The sequence below is a fragment of the Schistocerca serialis genome, chromosome 7 (assembly GCF_023864345.2).
Source record: "Schistocerca serialis cubense isolate TAMUIC-IGC-003099 chromosome 7, iqSchSeri2.2, whole genome shotgun sequence".
Classification (NCBI taxonomy): Eukaryota; Metazoa; Arthropoda; class Insecta; order Orthoptera; family Acrididae; genus Schistocerca; species Schistocerca serialis.
Genome location: NC_064644.1, coordinates 142,160,044 through 142,176,872, shown reverse-complemented (window position 1 = coordinate 142,176,872; position 16,829 = coordinate 142,160,044). Strand labels below are relative to the sequence as shown.

At 42.9% G+C, this 16,829-nt stretch overlaps 1 protein-coding gene across 3 annotated transcripts in view; it reads left to right on the top strand.

Moving 5' to 3' along the window:
• The window catches only part of LOC126412418 (zinc finger protein 836-like), a 167,449-nt gene that overhangs the window by 44,084 nt on the left and 106,536 nt on the right, over positions 1 to 16,829 (top strand). The gene's annotated exons all lie outside the window — the stretch shown is intronic.

The window sequence follows — 16,829 nt, the reverse complement described above, 5'->3', positions numbered from 1 at the left end:
AGTTGTTTTGGTAGTTCCCAGTTTATAACTGCTATTCTACATTATGTGCCTATGTTGTATTGAAGGATGTATGCTTCCATTTACTGGCTGTCATTCACATAATGTAATAATCTCTCTTGCTCTAGGTATGAGCCTATAATCATGTGCATGTAATACCTATATACAGGTATAGTAATCATAGATATCTGTAAGCTATTCGACCCTGTGCCTCATTATGTATTTGTTTTGCGCTATGAACCATGTCAGTGTTTGTTGTCCAGATGGAACTATGTTCCTGCCTACAGTTTTGGTATATAATATGTTTCAGAATTTTTATTATATAAGTAGTTGCTAGTTCAGTCTTTTCAATAATCGAGTGCTCATTGTTGCCTTAGTGTGGTGGTGCCACCTGGTGACCAAGCTTGAAACCACTGAACATGGGCTCTAAAGTGCATTGGCTCAGTCTTTCTGAGTTGTCATCTATGCATCATTTGTATTGATGTACCTGTTTTTGCCCCTGTAATCCTTATTAGTGCTATGGATATTTTATTTAGCAAGTTTTATATGTCTGACAAATCAGTGTGGAGCTGTAATATTATAAGTGGAGTATATTCTCAGTATGTCAACGAGACTGATGTGTAATTATATTTCTGAGGGGTATGTAATTTTTATTATTCACATAATACATTTCCTTGTTTATAATTGTTGTACAATCCTGCAGATGACTGCATTAATGTTGTTCTGTACATACATTGTAGATCTGAGAATCTGAGGATGACAAGTAGCTTCTGTCAAAACTGATCATGAAATAATCTATTTCACATCAAGCGATCTCAGCTTCTAATATTGTAAAGGAGGTCATTGTGTTAAAGATAAGTCATTTGAACTCAGAGTATGACGTGAATTCCACAGCAGATAGATGTGTCAATGAGATTGGCCAGTAGCCCTGTGGATCACTTCTGCTGGTCTTCTATCAGGCAGATGTGACCTATGATTTCTTCTAACCACTAGGTACAGTGTTTTCTTGTAGAGAGCTAAGGTATAATATAGATAAAAAAGGAGATACCTAAACTGCAAACACGGTATAGAATTATATGGATTCCATAAGGCTTCAGAGGCCTTTCCAAACATTTTCCAGTCCACTTTGAGGTGGTGACACCATCTACGATCTACTCTCCAATATCCAAGATGTGTAAACATCAGCTGGAAGAAGCCTACCTGTCTTTTTCTGTATACTGCCTTGAGTCATATAACAAGCACTTCACTTAACGAGGGTCTTGTGACACAGCCCCAGGCCCTAACTTGATCATGGTCAAATGATTCACCACTTGAATATGGATCAAAAAACTACCTGATTATGATTTTCAATGTTTTCTAGCTTACAATTTCTTTCCTTTTGCAGCAGAGGGACAATCTCAGAGACAGGCAATGACCTAACTTCCATTGACGGCTGTAGGCCAGTTAGTCTCTCAAACAAGATATGCAGATTGTAATGTATGGAAAGGTATAATTGATAATTATGAATTATTTAGGAATAAAAGACACTACTCACTTAAAGGCAGAAGTGCTGCATCATCGATAGGCACACAAACAAAGGTCCCCCCAGGAAGCTCGCCACTCTTTGGTGGGCTCGTGCTTGGCTACCATGGGCCCCAGCCTTTGCAGCATTTTTTCCCTTCTGTGCTGCATGTCTATCCTCTTGCTATTCTTTTTCCCCTCCCTGTGGAACATGTAAGCAGTATTATTGGGAATGTTTGCGTTCTTTCGCTGACATATGAACAATCTCACCATTGTTTTTTGCTCCCTTTTCCTTTCTTTGTTTCCCTCCTCCTCTCGTTCCTCCACTTGAGCATTTGAGGATCCCCATTTTTTCTTTTTCCTCCCTGTCATCTCCTGAAGGCCGGCCCATGCGTCTGACGTGTAACAGGTGACTGGGTAACGCGTAATTCCCAGCCACGGGTTGGCAGGTAGGGTTTGCATGTATGTCATGGTACAGGCCAGGCCCAGATTGCCTGAGCTGTAACCTTCCCAAATTGTCCCTCTGTCAGGTGTTTGGGAGGTGTGACCTGAGGTGTGAACAATCACCTAAGGTGGGTGTGCACCCTTGTGAAGGGAACCCCCAGTTGGAAGGAGCACGCCATCGGAGACGCTGGCAATCATGGGGGATTTCATCATGATGAATCAGTCATATTCCCACTCAACATCTACAAAATGTGACATAATGAGGCTAATGATTCAAAGACCCATCCTTCTGCACCACGGTTCCTTATGGTCTCACGTACTGAATATGGTCAGTCCTTCACCACGGTAAATCCGTTTATTATTCAGAAAGGTGATTGATGTAATTGCTGGCCCTGTAAAATCCTGCTCTCATTTGCAGAATGGCACTTTGCTTTTGGGGACCACTTCTGATTCTCATGCACAATAACTGCTTGCTGCCTCACTTCTCCACAGTTGCCCTGTTTGTGTCAAGGCCCGTAGAACTTTGAATTCTTCCTGTGGTGTAATTTATGCCAGGCCACTTGATGGTCTAACTAAGGCTGAAATCCAATCTTATCACTCTGATCAGGGTGTCACTTCTGTCCATCATGCAATTAAAAAGGTAGATTCCCTATTTTTGTCCACCTGCACTCTTTTTCTCACCTTTGATATAGAGTGGTGCTTCCATCCAAGCTCAAAGCAGGCTATTAAATTATCACAGTCCATCTGTACATTTAACCCAATGTGCTGCTGCCATTGTCATCGTTACAACCACACTAGAATGTCTTATCGACACCCAGCCAAATGTGGCACCTGTGGTAGGGATGCGCACGAGGGCTATTGTCCACCTCCTTCTCCCCGCTGTATCAACTGCAATGGCGGCCTTGCTGCCTATGCCACCTCCTCCTCCGTGGATTGTCCCGTGTATATTGATGAGCAAGTTGTTCAAGAGATCCGGGTAAAGGAAAAAGTGCCTTACCCAGCCGCTCGCAAGTTACTGGCTAGTCGCAAACCCTGTGTTCTCCCATCTGGTACGTATAGCTCTGTTCTTGTTACCCCTGGCTCCATGAAGCACATGACCACGCGGACATGTGATCTCCAATTCAGCTCTGAGGTTGTGAAATCACCCAGTGTCAAGGTATAATTGCCATCCCCTCCATCCAGCTGTGCAACAAGCCGGCAAACTCTCACCTCAAGGGGTGAAGCCACCAGCTACAAACCGGTAGGCTGGAAGGAACAGAAGGAGTACTCCCTTGAAGACTTCCTCTGTCCCTCCAGCCAAACAACATCGTAGTCTTCTCCTCTGCCAACTCGAAGATCCTCTACGATGATGTCACCACAGACAGATCACACAAGCAAGTTGAAGCTTCTGGGAACCCCTCGGAGCAGGATCCTCTTGCTTCTGTGCCCTGTAGTAGTGACTCTTCGCTGGCTGTTACTCGGCGGCAGCCGCCGAGTTGACACCCCCACATCTCTTCCTCATTGTGACTCTCCTCGAATGGAACGTTCGCGGCCTTCGGTCCTGCAAAGAGGATTTACACCTGCTTTTAGCATCACAGTGTCCCCTTGTACTCTGCCTTCAGGAAACGAAATTACACCCTCAGACCGCTTTGAGCTTTCACATTTCTTACTGATTCGTTTTGACGTTCCCCTTGAGCTCGACATTCCACCTCATGGGGGCGTCATGCTACTCATACGGGATGACATCCGTAGTCAACCTATCGCCCTGACTACCAATCTTCAAGCTGTTGCAGATCACCTTTTCCTTCCCTACCTGACTTTTTTCCTCTGTACTATTTATGCCCCTCCATCATTCACTGAAACAGGGCAGACTTCCTTCAGCTTATTGGGCAGCTACCTCCCCTGTTTTTGCTACTCAGTGACTTTACTGTGTATCATCCCCTTTTGGGTTCTCCCAGAACCTGTCGGAGAGGTACCATCTTGACTGACCTCCTTAACTAACATAACCTCTTCTGCCTTAACACTGGAGCACCCACTTTCCTTTCCAACTCCTCACACACCTATTCCCATTTGAACCTATCCTTGGCACTGCCCAGCTTGCCCCTAGTCTTGAGAGGTCTGTTCTTTCTAACTCCTACTCGAGTGACCATTTCCTGTGTGCTATCCGTTTTCTGACTCCTACCCCAACCCCATCTGCGTGTGTGCCCATATGGCAGCTTTCTAAGGCTGTCTGGCAGCTTACTCCTCCCTGGCGACTTTTGAAGAACAAGATTTCCCCAGTTGTGATGAGCAGTTGGAATATCTCACAAACACTACTGTTACTGCTGCATTCCATTCCCCGCACTTCCTCTTTACCATGTCGTGTCCCAGTCCCTTGGTGGACTGAGGCATGCTACGACACAATTTTCGCGCGGAGACATGCTCTTCGCATTTTTAACCACCTTCCTACAATGGCAAACTGCATTTATTATAAACAGATGTGTGCAAAGTTCGGAATAGCAAAAGAGCTAGCTGGATTTCATTCACTAGTTCCTTTAACAGTTCCACACCTTCCTCTGTCATATGGGCCAACCTCTGACGGCTCTCTGGGACCAAGATCCATTCCCCAATTTCCAGCCTGACAGTACCTGATGATGTCATCGTGGACCCTATTGCTATCTCCAACACTGTGGGCCGCTATTTTGCGAAAGTTTTGAGCTCTTCCCACTATCATCCTGCCTTCCTCCATCGGAAACGAGCAGAGGAGGCTCGGGTGATAACCTTCCCTTCTCCGAATTGTGCGTGCTACAATGCCGCCTTTACTATGAGGGAGCTAGATCATGCTCTCAGTTCAAACTGATCGTCTGCCCCAGAGCCAGGCGCTGTCCACATTCAGATGTTGCAGCACCTTTCTCTTGTGGGCAAGCACTTTCTGCTTAACACGTAGAACCGCATCTGGGCAGAGGGCATATTTCCCAGACTCTGGCATGAAGCCACCGTCTCTCCCATATCTAAGCCCGGCAAGGACAAAAACCTTCCTTCTAGCTAATGTCCCATCTCTATCACCAGCTGCATGTGAAACGTGATGGAGTGTATGTTTCATGCCCAGCTGGTGTGGTGGATCGAGTCTCGCAATTTACTGATGAATGCACAGTGTGGATTTTGGTTTTCTGTGGAAATCACAGACTGTGGCTGTGTTTTTTGATTTGGAGAAGGCCTAATACACTTGCTGGAGAACTGGTACCCTCTGTACTCTTTACACGTGAGACTTCCATGGGTGCATGCCCTATTCCCTCCAGAAATTTTTTAAAACACCGAATTTTCAATGTGCATGTGGATTCAGCCTTGTTGGACACTTTTATCCAGGAAATTGGTGTCCCTCAGGGTACCGTCATGAGCATTGTCCTCTTTGTTATCGCCATTAACCCGATAAAGGCCTGTCTCCCACCAGGCATCTGTAGCTCACTTTTTGTTGACGATTTTGCCATGTATTGCTGTTCTCCACCCACGTGTCTCACTGAATGGCATATTTAGCGCTGTCTTGACCGTCTTTACTCCTGGAGTGTCGCCAGTGGCTTCTGTTTTTATGCCGAGAAGACGGTCTGTATTAACTTCTGGCGCTACAAAGAGTTTCTTCCACCGACCTTACATCTCGGTCCCGTTGCTCTCCCATTCGTGGAGACAACAAGATTTTTAGGTCTTACATTTGACAGGAAACTTAGCTAGTCTCCACATGTGTCATATTTGGCTGCCCGCTGTACCCATGCTCTAAATGTCATCCGTGTTCTCAGCGGTACGTCGTGGGGAGCAGATTGAACCATTCTACTTCACCTATATCGGTCGATCATCTGCTCAAAGCTGGATTATGGGAACTTCGTATACTCCTCTGCATGGCTGTCCTTCTTACGCCGCCTCAACTCTATACAACATCGGGGGTTACGTCTTGCGATCGGAGAGTTCTATACTAGTCCCGTCGAGAGTCTTCATGCTGTAGCCGGTGAATTGCCACTAACCTACCGGCGCGATATACTGCTTTGTGGGTATGCCTGTTGGCTATTGTCAATGCCTGACCACCCGTCTTATCGTTCCTTCTTTGACGACTGTCTCGACCGTCAATACGGGTTGTATGTATCTGCCCTGCTACCCCCTGGAGTTCGCTTTCATCGCCTCCTTCAGCATCTTGATTTTTCACTCCCTGCAACCTTTCGAGTGGGCGAGAGCCAAACGCCATCTTGGCTCCAGGCTCAGATTCGCGTTCACCTTGACCTCAGCTCGCTCCCAAAGGAGGTTACCCCAGCTTCGGTATACCGCTCCCGGTTTGTTCATTAATACGATCATCATTTATACAGATGGCTCTAAGACCAATGACGGTGTCGGGTGTTCTTTTATTGTCGAGGCACACAGTTTCAAATACCGGCTCCATGGCCATTGTTCAGTCTTCACAGCTGAGCTCTCTACCAGGCTGTTCTTTACATCTGCCGCCACCGACATTCTGCATATGTCATCTGCTCTGATTCCCTGAGCGCCATCCAGATCCTCAGTGATCCATATCCGGTTCACCCTTTCAGTACTGGGTCCAACACTCTCTTCAGCAACTAGCGGACGATGGTTCTCCGGTTACCTTTATGTGGGTTCCTGGCCATGTCAGTATCCCTGGGAACGAAACTGCAGATGCCACAGCCAAGGCTGCGGTCCTCCAGCCTCGGACAGCTTCTTGTTGTGTGCCTTCATCTGATTTTAGCAGGGTCATTCGTCAGCGCATTTTATCGCTGTGGCATGCCGATTGGGCTACACTTACTGAAAACAAGCTTCGGGCCTTGAAACCTCTCCCCACGGCTTGGACGACCTCTTCACACCCTTCTCGGCGGGAGGAGGTTGTTTTGGCCCGGTTACGAATTGGACACTGCCAGTTCAGCCATCACCATCTGCTGACGGCTGCGCTGGCGCCGTTCTGCCCATGTGGGCAATTGCTGGCGGTATGCCACATTTTAACATCCTGTCTGAATTTTAATACACTGCGAATTGATCTTGGCCTGCCATGTACTCTGGATGCCATTTTAGAGGATGACCCAGGAGCAGCTGCTCGCGTTCTTCATTTTATCCACTTGACAAACCTGCTTGATTATGCTGTTTTCTTTTAATCCCTTGCCTGTTAATGTGCCTTTTATAGTGTTGTCCTTTTTAGTTGCTGTTTTAACCTTGTGCCTCGCAGTGCATTCATAACTTAGTCTAGGTGCTTATGACCACTGTAGTTGTGTGCCCTAAAAAAAAAAAAAAAAATCCATCCTGCTTATGTCATCTCAATACTATGCACTGTTGTGGCATCCGTTTGGCCACGGGCACCTTTTACACTGGGCCAGTTGAGTGTCTGCTGAAGCTGCTGAACTACCACTGTTCTACCACTGTGACTTTCTCCTCAGCAGGTATGCTTGCTATTTGTCTGCCATGTGTGGCCACCCATCCTATGCCTCCTTCTTTAATGATTCCTTTGATTGCCAGTATGAGGCACTTCCCTCTTCTCTGTTACCTCTTGGAGTCCGCCTTCGGCACTTGCTACGGCGGCTTAACTTCACACTACCTGCAAATTTCCCTGTGGGTGTGAACCCTTCACCAACTTGGCTTCGTGAAGCGATCCATGTTATCTTTGGCCTTCATTCGCTTCCTAAGGACACTTCTCCAGCCTCAGTTTATCGTCTTCAGTTTAATTACCCTCGCATGGAACTTCACGATAGTACCTTCGTATACATTGATGGCTCTTGGACTGACCATGAGGGTCAGGTGTGCCTTCGTCATTGGCTTCTGGAAAACTGCTCAGTATTTACAGCCGAGCTCTTCACCCTGTATCGCCATGGAGTACATGCGGCGACACAGCCTTTTCAATTTTGTCCTCTGCTCAGTCTCACTCAGCGCCCTTCGAAGTCTGTGTGTGCTGTACACTGCCCATCCCCTATGGCAGCGGGTCCAGCAAAACTGTCTCTTTCTCACTCTTGGTTTTGCCAGTGTGATGCTTCTGTGGGTTCCTGGTCATGTCGGTCTGTCAGCAAACGAGGCTGCTGATGCTGCTGCCAAGGTTGCAGTCCTCGTACCTCAGCCTGTGAGTTCCTCTGGTCGACTGTCAACAGGTGCTGTCTGTTTGGCATCACCAGTGGTCCTCCCTTCATGGGATTAAGCTCCTCTCCCAGGAGCTTGGACAACCTCCTCTTGGCCCTCCTACTGGGAGGAGCTCATTTTAACTGGCCTGCGTATTGGGCAGTGCCTTTTTAGCAATCTTTATTTGATAAGTGGCACTACCCCACCATTTTGTAAACATTGTGGCCAAGTTTTAACTGTCCATCACTTCCTGATGGAATGCCCATTTTTTAACTGTTTTTGTTCCTGCTTGGGTTTTCTGTCTGTGTTATCAGCCATTTTAGCAAATGACGCAAGGGCTGTCAACTGCATTTTACTTTTTATGCGCCAAAGCAATGTGGCGATGCCCATTTAATTTTTAGTTTCTGACCTCCATTTCAGTATGGTGTCATTTTTAGCCCTTCCTCCATGCGCCTGTTTTTAGCTGTCTTCTGTTATGTCAACGTATAGTCGTTTTTTAACTCCTCTCTGTCTTCGTGTTCTATAGTTTTGACTTGGGTGCGTATGACCCCAGTTGTTTCTTGCACCCTAAAGCAAATACAAAACAAACAAATGGTGCTGAGCTTTGCTAGCTTTCGCAATGCACTTCATTTTTCAAGCTTGTAGGGAAAACGTGCACACATGCACATGCCTGTCTCCCTACAATGTGCTCAGTCAACTGCCAGCTCTTTTTTGGCCTATGGTGAGTGTGCTGGGGTGAGGTGGGGGTATGGGAGGTTGTGGGATGGGCTGAGGGATGAAGAGAGGCTTGAGGCAGGGATGGGGTTGGGGGAAGCATTTATTGGCTCGTGGAAGAGTGGCCTAGCTTGAAGTGTGCGGACACACACACACACACACACACACACACACACACACACACACACTTACACTTACACTATCCCTTGCACCAGTGCCGGCCGGGGTGGCTGAGCGGTTCTAGGCGCTACAGTCTGGAACCGCGAAACCGCTACAGTCGCAGGTATGGATGTGTGTGATGTCCTTAGATTAGTTAGGTTTTAGTAGTTCTAAGTTCTAGGGGACTGATGACCTCAGATGTTAAGTCCCATAGTGCCCAGAGCCTTTTTGAACCTTGCCCCAGTACCCCATCCAATTTGTGCCTCCACATCAGATAGTCAAGTGCTATCATCTCATATCCTACTCTGCAGAATCTCGTGCCCAGCGATCTGCCACCTGCACCCTCTACCTGCACCTTTAGCTAGCCCACAGATGGCTTGTGGGCCAGGAAAGAGCTGGCATAGGGAGACAGGTGTGTGTGTGTGTGTGTGTGTGTGTGTGTGTGTGTGTGTGTGTGTGTGTGTGTGTCTTCTGTACACCTATCAGTGTGGATTCCAATAGGTGTAGTCCAAAACTGATTACCCAGTTCAATTGTTACCACTGACTTTTTCAATTTGCATAAAGCGTATGATACTACACCTTTATTATGCCCCATGATGGGAGTTTTTTAGATACTGGTCTGATTTTTATTCACAACTTTTGTCACATTTACTGACTTATATTCGATTCGATGTGGCATTCTGTTCCCCACTGGTGTAGGAGAACAACATTCCTGAGGGTTCCGTCTTGAGTATTACACTTTTTCTTATAGCCGCAGTGGAATTGTGGACTCCTTGGTCCCGGGATTACTCCTGTCCTCTGTGGTAAATGAACTTTGCATTTGGTTCAGCTCCACATCTGTGGCCTTAGTCAAGTGTCAACTCTAAGGAAACATACAGAGAGCTCTTTTTGAACCGTCTACTACGGCTAAAACATGGATCATGCATTTTTGTCACTGCACCATGGTCTGTTGAGCCCCGGAGCTCTACTTGTGGTGTCAGTGCCTTGAGATGGTTGTGCAGTTCCATTTTTTTTGCACCTCCTCTTTTTTTGCACCACCTCTTTAACAATAAACTGATGTGGTAACTCTACATTTATTAGCTTAAAATAAGTTCCACACAGCAGCTTAATGCTACATCTTGGGTTGCTGATTGTGCCATCTTCCTATGCCTCTAAAGGGCAGTGGACTGATCATGACAGAACTACCGGAGCCAGATGTTTGGGCCTGGAGTATCTGTAGCACTGTGACCCAGTTCATTATTGTGGGGTAAGACTAGCCTCCAGTGCATTTCATATGAGCACCATTGACAGTTTTCTGTTGGAAGCTGGGAGTCTACTTTGATAGTTTCATGCCACCAGCTGCTACTTAATTATGTGATTACCATCTGCCAATTCCCAAGCTATCAAAAGTGGCAGATTCTTGTCCCCTTTGAGTAGTGTTGACCCCCTGATAACCAACCCAATGCAGACTTCCAAATTGGGATGTGTTTGGAAATTCTTTATAGAGACTTTTACTTCCCTGCGCTAGAATGTATCCCGAGGGTGACCCCAAATGTCCCCCCCCCCCCCCCCCCCCTCCTCCTGTTCCTCATCCAGACCATTAGCCCAGTTAGCCCTATCCCAAGGGTGTAAAAGCTATCACCCCTATCGTTTTGCAATGCAGTTTCCTCTCAATCCTCTTGGGATACAAAGATGCTGTAATCAAACATATCAATGGCTCTAAAAGATGGAAAATACAAAGTATGCTTGTATGCATGCTGAAGACAGAGAAAAACACTCTCAATCAGAAATGTTTCGTGCCTTGTAGGATATCACACAGCCACAGCCAGACACTATAAATGTCATCCTTTTCGTCTCTTATGAAATAATAACTCTTGCAGTTATGAATTTCAAATATATACTCTCCTAGCATTACACTCAACCACTTCAGTACATGTTTACATGAGTAAAGTTTTCTACTCATCTCTGTACTAGTTCCAAATCTGTGGCTTGTTGTTTTCTCTGTGTAGGGTTGAAATAGAGGTCGAAGGTTTTATATTTCATAGTAAAGAAGCTTTTTCACAATGACAGTATTCAATGATTTATTTCACATTTCTGTTTCTTGTTAGAACACCAAAATTTTGCAATAAACACTTATTTTATACTAAAAGAGAGTTTCTCTATAAGCACATCTTTTTCATGATGGTCCCATTTCAAACTTTCACAGAGAGTGCATGTAAAGACAAAACAGTAAATCCACATTTATACTGCCAACTGCTGACTGGCAAAGAACACATGCTTGGTGCAGAAGTTACATACTAGATGACTGTACTATGACTGAATGCTTTGGCACATAATCAGTTCTGTTTATTAGAACGTAAGCTTCTGGTAATTTCTAGAAAAGGTAATGGTTCAGTTTAATAATTGTATTGATTTCCTATTTTTCAGTAGGGAACAATTTAAACAAAGCTGCATCTTTTAACTCTATTAAAATATAAGGATAAAATTAGTTACCATGGATAATTTAAAAAAATTATGAAGTATAACTTTCGAAATTTTATATTTGCCCGCATGAAAAAACAGTAAATATTTAGCTTCACCTATAATGTGAATGTATTTATGACAAGTTAGGTCTGTTTTTAGAACCAACAATAAATTTTCCTTTTAGTGAACAAACAAATTTCATAAACAAGTACTTAAATAATATTTCGGAAAAATCAGAAGTATATTGCATTTTTTGTAATTTGTGTAAAATGGAATCTGTAGGATAACTAATTTTCTTACCAAAACAGCAACCCACAGAAATATGTAAAATTATTAATATATTATCGACAAATTTGGAAAGATGGATGCACCAGTGACTAGCTTAACTGTGTGGGAAACATGAATGTCATAATTTATAGCTGAAAATCAGATTAAAGATTACTGAGAAGAAGGTGGTATTGCAAATTTCATTTATCCCAGGAAGCTGCCATAAAATTTGGCTAGTTGCAACAAATGTTAGCTTAATAGGCTGTATGGTACAATTGAACCTCTGCTATTGGGAGAATAGATAGATCATAAAGTAAGCTAGCTGTCAGACAAGCAGCAGCTTGTCATAAGGGGTATTGTAAGAGGTTTTCGTCAGCCAGTTGGCAGTTGCAGTTCCTCACGTAGTGTGACGGTGCCCCCATGATGAAAACTCAAAGGCTGAAAAATTAGTTCATGACCACCATGTATGTGAAATCCATAATAATAAAGATGCAGAATAGGCAATGGCACCAAATGAGAGAAAAGAGTTAAGGAAGCACATCTAAACACCCAGTCTGTGGATTTAATATTAGTTTAGTTATTGATGATAGAACATATAGAGGCTCATAATTCTTTTAAAGATTAATAAATTTCAAATGTCTCGAGTGATGTTAATGAACAAGTAGTCACTTGATAGCATGTGAACAGCGTTACTAAAAAGCAGCTGCAGAACTTCTAATAAAAGTATTACAATTTGGTTTGTAAGTTGCATTGTTGATTCTGTGGCTTAAAAAATACATTTTAGTGTAAAATAAATTGCAAAACAATACATGTAGCAGCAACATCAGATAACTGACTACAATACGTATCTGTAGAAGTTTGATTTTCCGTAGCTTTGAAGTACATAATGGTAAATATTATTAATTGTGACCATTTCATTGAGTAAGAAGCAAATAAACAAAAATCAAGGACTTCCACAGAAAAGCTGATGAAATTATATTCTCGAGTCATATGTAATATTTGCAGTAGTTGGAAGTTTAATGTAATTTTTATTATAAAGTTCATTTACAACCAACAAAATACATTGTTATATTTACTGATAAGAAGACAATCAAACTGGCTCAAAGGAATCAGTGCAGAAGAACAAGTCATGTAAAAAGCATTGATGTGTATGGTTAGATGTGCAGTTTTTGTAGTAATATGAGCAGTTTGTTTTATTTTGTGGCTTTTTGCAATGGCAAATCAAAGCTATTTAATACCATTTTGACTGTAGTCAGTCCACCTGCGAGATTGGTGTGCTGACAAACAGAGGATCAGTCATAATTAAAGTTTTCAACAGTTGCACTCATAGACCCTAACTCTGAACAGCAGAGCAGCAATAAACTTGTAAAATGTCTGTATAAATCCATGAATTTTAACTCTGAACTGAAGCATCACTTTTAAAACTTCTGAAATTTCTGTATAGGTTCGTGGACTTTGGAAAATTACCTACAACCGAATTTTCAAACTAAAACATTGAACAGAAATGTGGTGAGTTGTACTGTGCACATTCTAAGTCGAGTTTGTGAATTAGTCTGTTGTTGCACTCACAGGATTCAGTAAAAAATTTAATTAATGAACAGTACCCAGCTTGTAATGTAGTCAATCATTCATTTTGCTAAGCCTAATTCTGCCTGAAATTTAACTAAAGTGTAGGAAGTTATAGATCAGTAACAGTGTAATGCAACAGGTGTATAGCTATTCCCTAGGCACATAGGAAACCAAAAAACTTCACAGATCATTCATGCACTTAATTAATCCTCATTTACATAAAGAAACTTATAAAGAAAGAGTTACAATATTATGGAAAGGATAGTTGTTGCTCACCATATAGCGGAGATGCTGAGTCGCAGATTGAACAATAAAGAGACTGTCACAAAATAAGCATTTGGCCATCAAGGGCTCTGTCAAAAAATAGATCACTCTCTCTCTCTCTCTCACACACACACACACACACACACACACACACACACAGGCAAATGCAATTCACAGGCATATGACTGCAGTCTCTGGCAGCTGAAGCCACATTCAGTATGGCTTCAACTGCCAGAGACTCATTGGAACAATCCTAAGGAAATGCAGTCCAAAAACAAAGGAAGTAGGTTACAGTACACTTGTTCGCCCACTGCTTGAATACTGCTCACCAGTGTGGGGTCTGTACCAGATAGGGTTGATGGAAGAGGTAGAGAAGATCCAACAGAGAGCAGCATGCTTTGTTACAGGATCATATAGTAATCGTGAAAGTGTTACAGAGATGATAGATAAACTCCAGTGGAAGACTCTGCAAGAGAGATGCTCAGTAGCTCAGTAAGGGCTTTTCTTGAAGTTTCGAGAACAAACCTTGACTGAGGAGTGAAGCAGTATATTGCTCCCTCCTACGTATATCTTGCGAAGAGACCATGAGGATAAAATCAAAGATTAGAGCCCACACAGAGGCATATCGACAATCTTTCTTTCCACGAACAATACGAGACTGGAATAGCAGAGAGAACTGATAGATGTACTCAAAGTACCCTCCGCCACACATCGCCAGGTGGCTTGCGGAGTATAGATGTAGATGTAGATGTAGATTGCAGTCACGTGTGTGTGAGTTGCATTTGCGCACGTGTGCACACGTGTGTGTGTGCGTGTGTGTGTGTGTGTGTGTGTGTGTGTGTGTGTGTGTGTGAGAGAGAGAGAGAGAGAGAGAGAGAGAGAGAGAGAGAGAGAGATCTATTTTTGACAGAGGCCTTGTTGGCCGAAAGTTTATTTTGTGACAGTCTTTTTGTTGTGCCTATCTGCGACTCAGCATCTCCGCTATATGGTGAGTAGCAAGTATCTTTTTCATAATGTTGTTACATTCCACCCTGTTTTCCATAGTTTAAAGAAAGAGTTATCATGTTTCAATCTTTATAATGGAACTGAGGGCTATAGATAGTGACCTGTATCTCACTGAGAAGACAGTTCACTAGGGCCTATTGATTTTTGGTATGCAGTTATTCTATTAGTAGTCTGCAGGCTGTCTTCTGATACTGCTCTCACGACCCAGTAATGCCCCCTGTCAGCAGCCTTCTTTATGATGTCAGTCATACTGCATACATAGTCATTTTTAGGAAACCCAGTAATGAACTAAATAATGCATACCAAGCAATGTGACTACATGACTGACAGTGGTACTGGTGATACAGAGCATAGTTGTGATCCATGACTACTGAATCTAAGTTACAGAGTTCTCAAACAAACTGCACGTCATCAAGGATACCATAGCTGTAACCCGTTTCTCCTTTTGTTTTTTTATGGAAAGATTCCACTGTGTTATCCCCACTTCATACTGGTCATACCCATCTGATTTATAGTTTTTTTTTTTTTTTTCCTGTGCATTGAGACACGCATCGAATGTGACACTGGTATTTGCTGAGAGTGGCTGACATCCTCATGGAGTGCCCGCACCTTACAGTGTTTGGATGAAGACAGTATCTTAAGGTCTCCTTATCTTCAATATTGACTGCAGATGAAAAATAGCCAGAAAAATTCCACACCCTCTCTGTCAGAGTTGTTTCTATAGGCATCTTTAACAGTTCAACAGTAAACAAGTCAACTAATAGTCAGAGGGAGAGCCGTACTTGTGGCTGGGTCTTTCCTTTTTACTTGCTTTTTATTATTGTTTCATGTTTCTTTTCCTATATTGCTACATTTTGAGTGCTGCACCCTGTTTAGAAGGAAATAACATTCTAATTTCTTAGATCACTGTTGTATGCACTTCTCATACTGGTGCAGGAGGGGGGGAGTGGATTTCCAAGGGGCAGCCACCTGTCTCAGACATTCATGCTGACTCGATTTGGTCCCTCTTCATACATTTCCTGACATGTCAATGTTCTCAGGGTTCCCTTGCTGCTCTTTTCGTAAGGCAAGGTAATACATATACAAAGCATTTATTCCTGGTTAGCAGTGCCATTCTCCATGTACTTGTGAATGAAGGACTGATGACCTCATTGACAGGCCTACTGTCTCTTTCTGATGCCTCCTCCGTCATCTTTGTTCTACAGTATCCTCACTACGGCTAGGTCCCCCTCATTCTGGGGTCGGAGTGACCAGTCATTCCTTTTCGCCTTTCTCCAGCATATCCCTCTCTTCTATCAAGGGAAGGAATTGTTTGTTCCAATAACTAGGTAGTGTGTCACTTTCACTTTTATATGTGTGTATCAGCAGTACTACATATTTTGCCTCTTGAAGGTGAGTGCAGACCATCAGTTCTCTCTCATATTTTTTTAGTTTTCTTGATTGAATTTTGCTTTGGAACAAACAAAGTTTAACAGTTAAAAAACTTCAAATGGGAGATGATGAAATTTTAAACTGTTGAACATGGGTTTTAGGCAACGTCTTTACAAGAACACCATTATAAACTTGTGGAAGCACATCTGCATCTGACTGAGTAGTGAATACAAGTCTGACTTTTCATTGTAGTCAAAATTCCAAGTAAAGGAACATTCCATATACCAAGTGACATTTAGCAAAGAAACATATTTTTACAGCTAACTGTGTATATAAGCTAAAATAAAGTTAAAGCACTTGTGGAGACACTATTTGTGTGTGATCACCAAGATGCAGCTCTGATTGTGAGGAAGTAATAATCTATGATTATTCCAGTCTGCCAATATTTCTGCCACTACAGTTACATGGGAATTCAATTTTGTATATCTCATCTTCTAGCATTCTTTAATTCACAACTGTTGTTATAATAATGTAAAGAGCACCAGTGATGTAAATAATATCCTATCATTCCTAAGTTTTTATAAATGGTTAAGCTTTTAAATCCGTAGAAACTGCTGATTGAGCTCTGTTGCACAGTTCTGTTTATAGAAAAAATAACTTTTTTTTTTTTTTTTAATAAGAATCTCTTCTTTTAAAGGAAGCAACTTCTATAATTTTGTTACCATACATAGTTTGTGCTGTGAGATGAAGTACATCCATGCAGGTCATAAAATCATATTTTGTGAATGGAACAGAACAAGGTGCACAGTAGTTAGCATATTGGACTTGTATTAGAGAGGATGATTGATCGAATTCACATCTGACGATCCAGATATAGGATATCTTTGATTTCCCTGCATTGCTTCAGAAAAATGCTGGGATTGTTCATTTAAAAGGGTACAGCTTACTTCCTTCCACATCCTTTAAACAGTTTGAGTTTGTAGCTCATATTTGATGACCTCATTGTCAGTGAGACAATAAAACCTAATCTTCTTGCAGTGAATAGACAC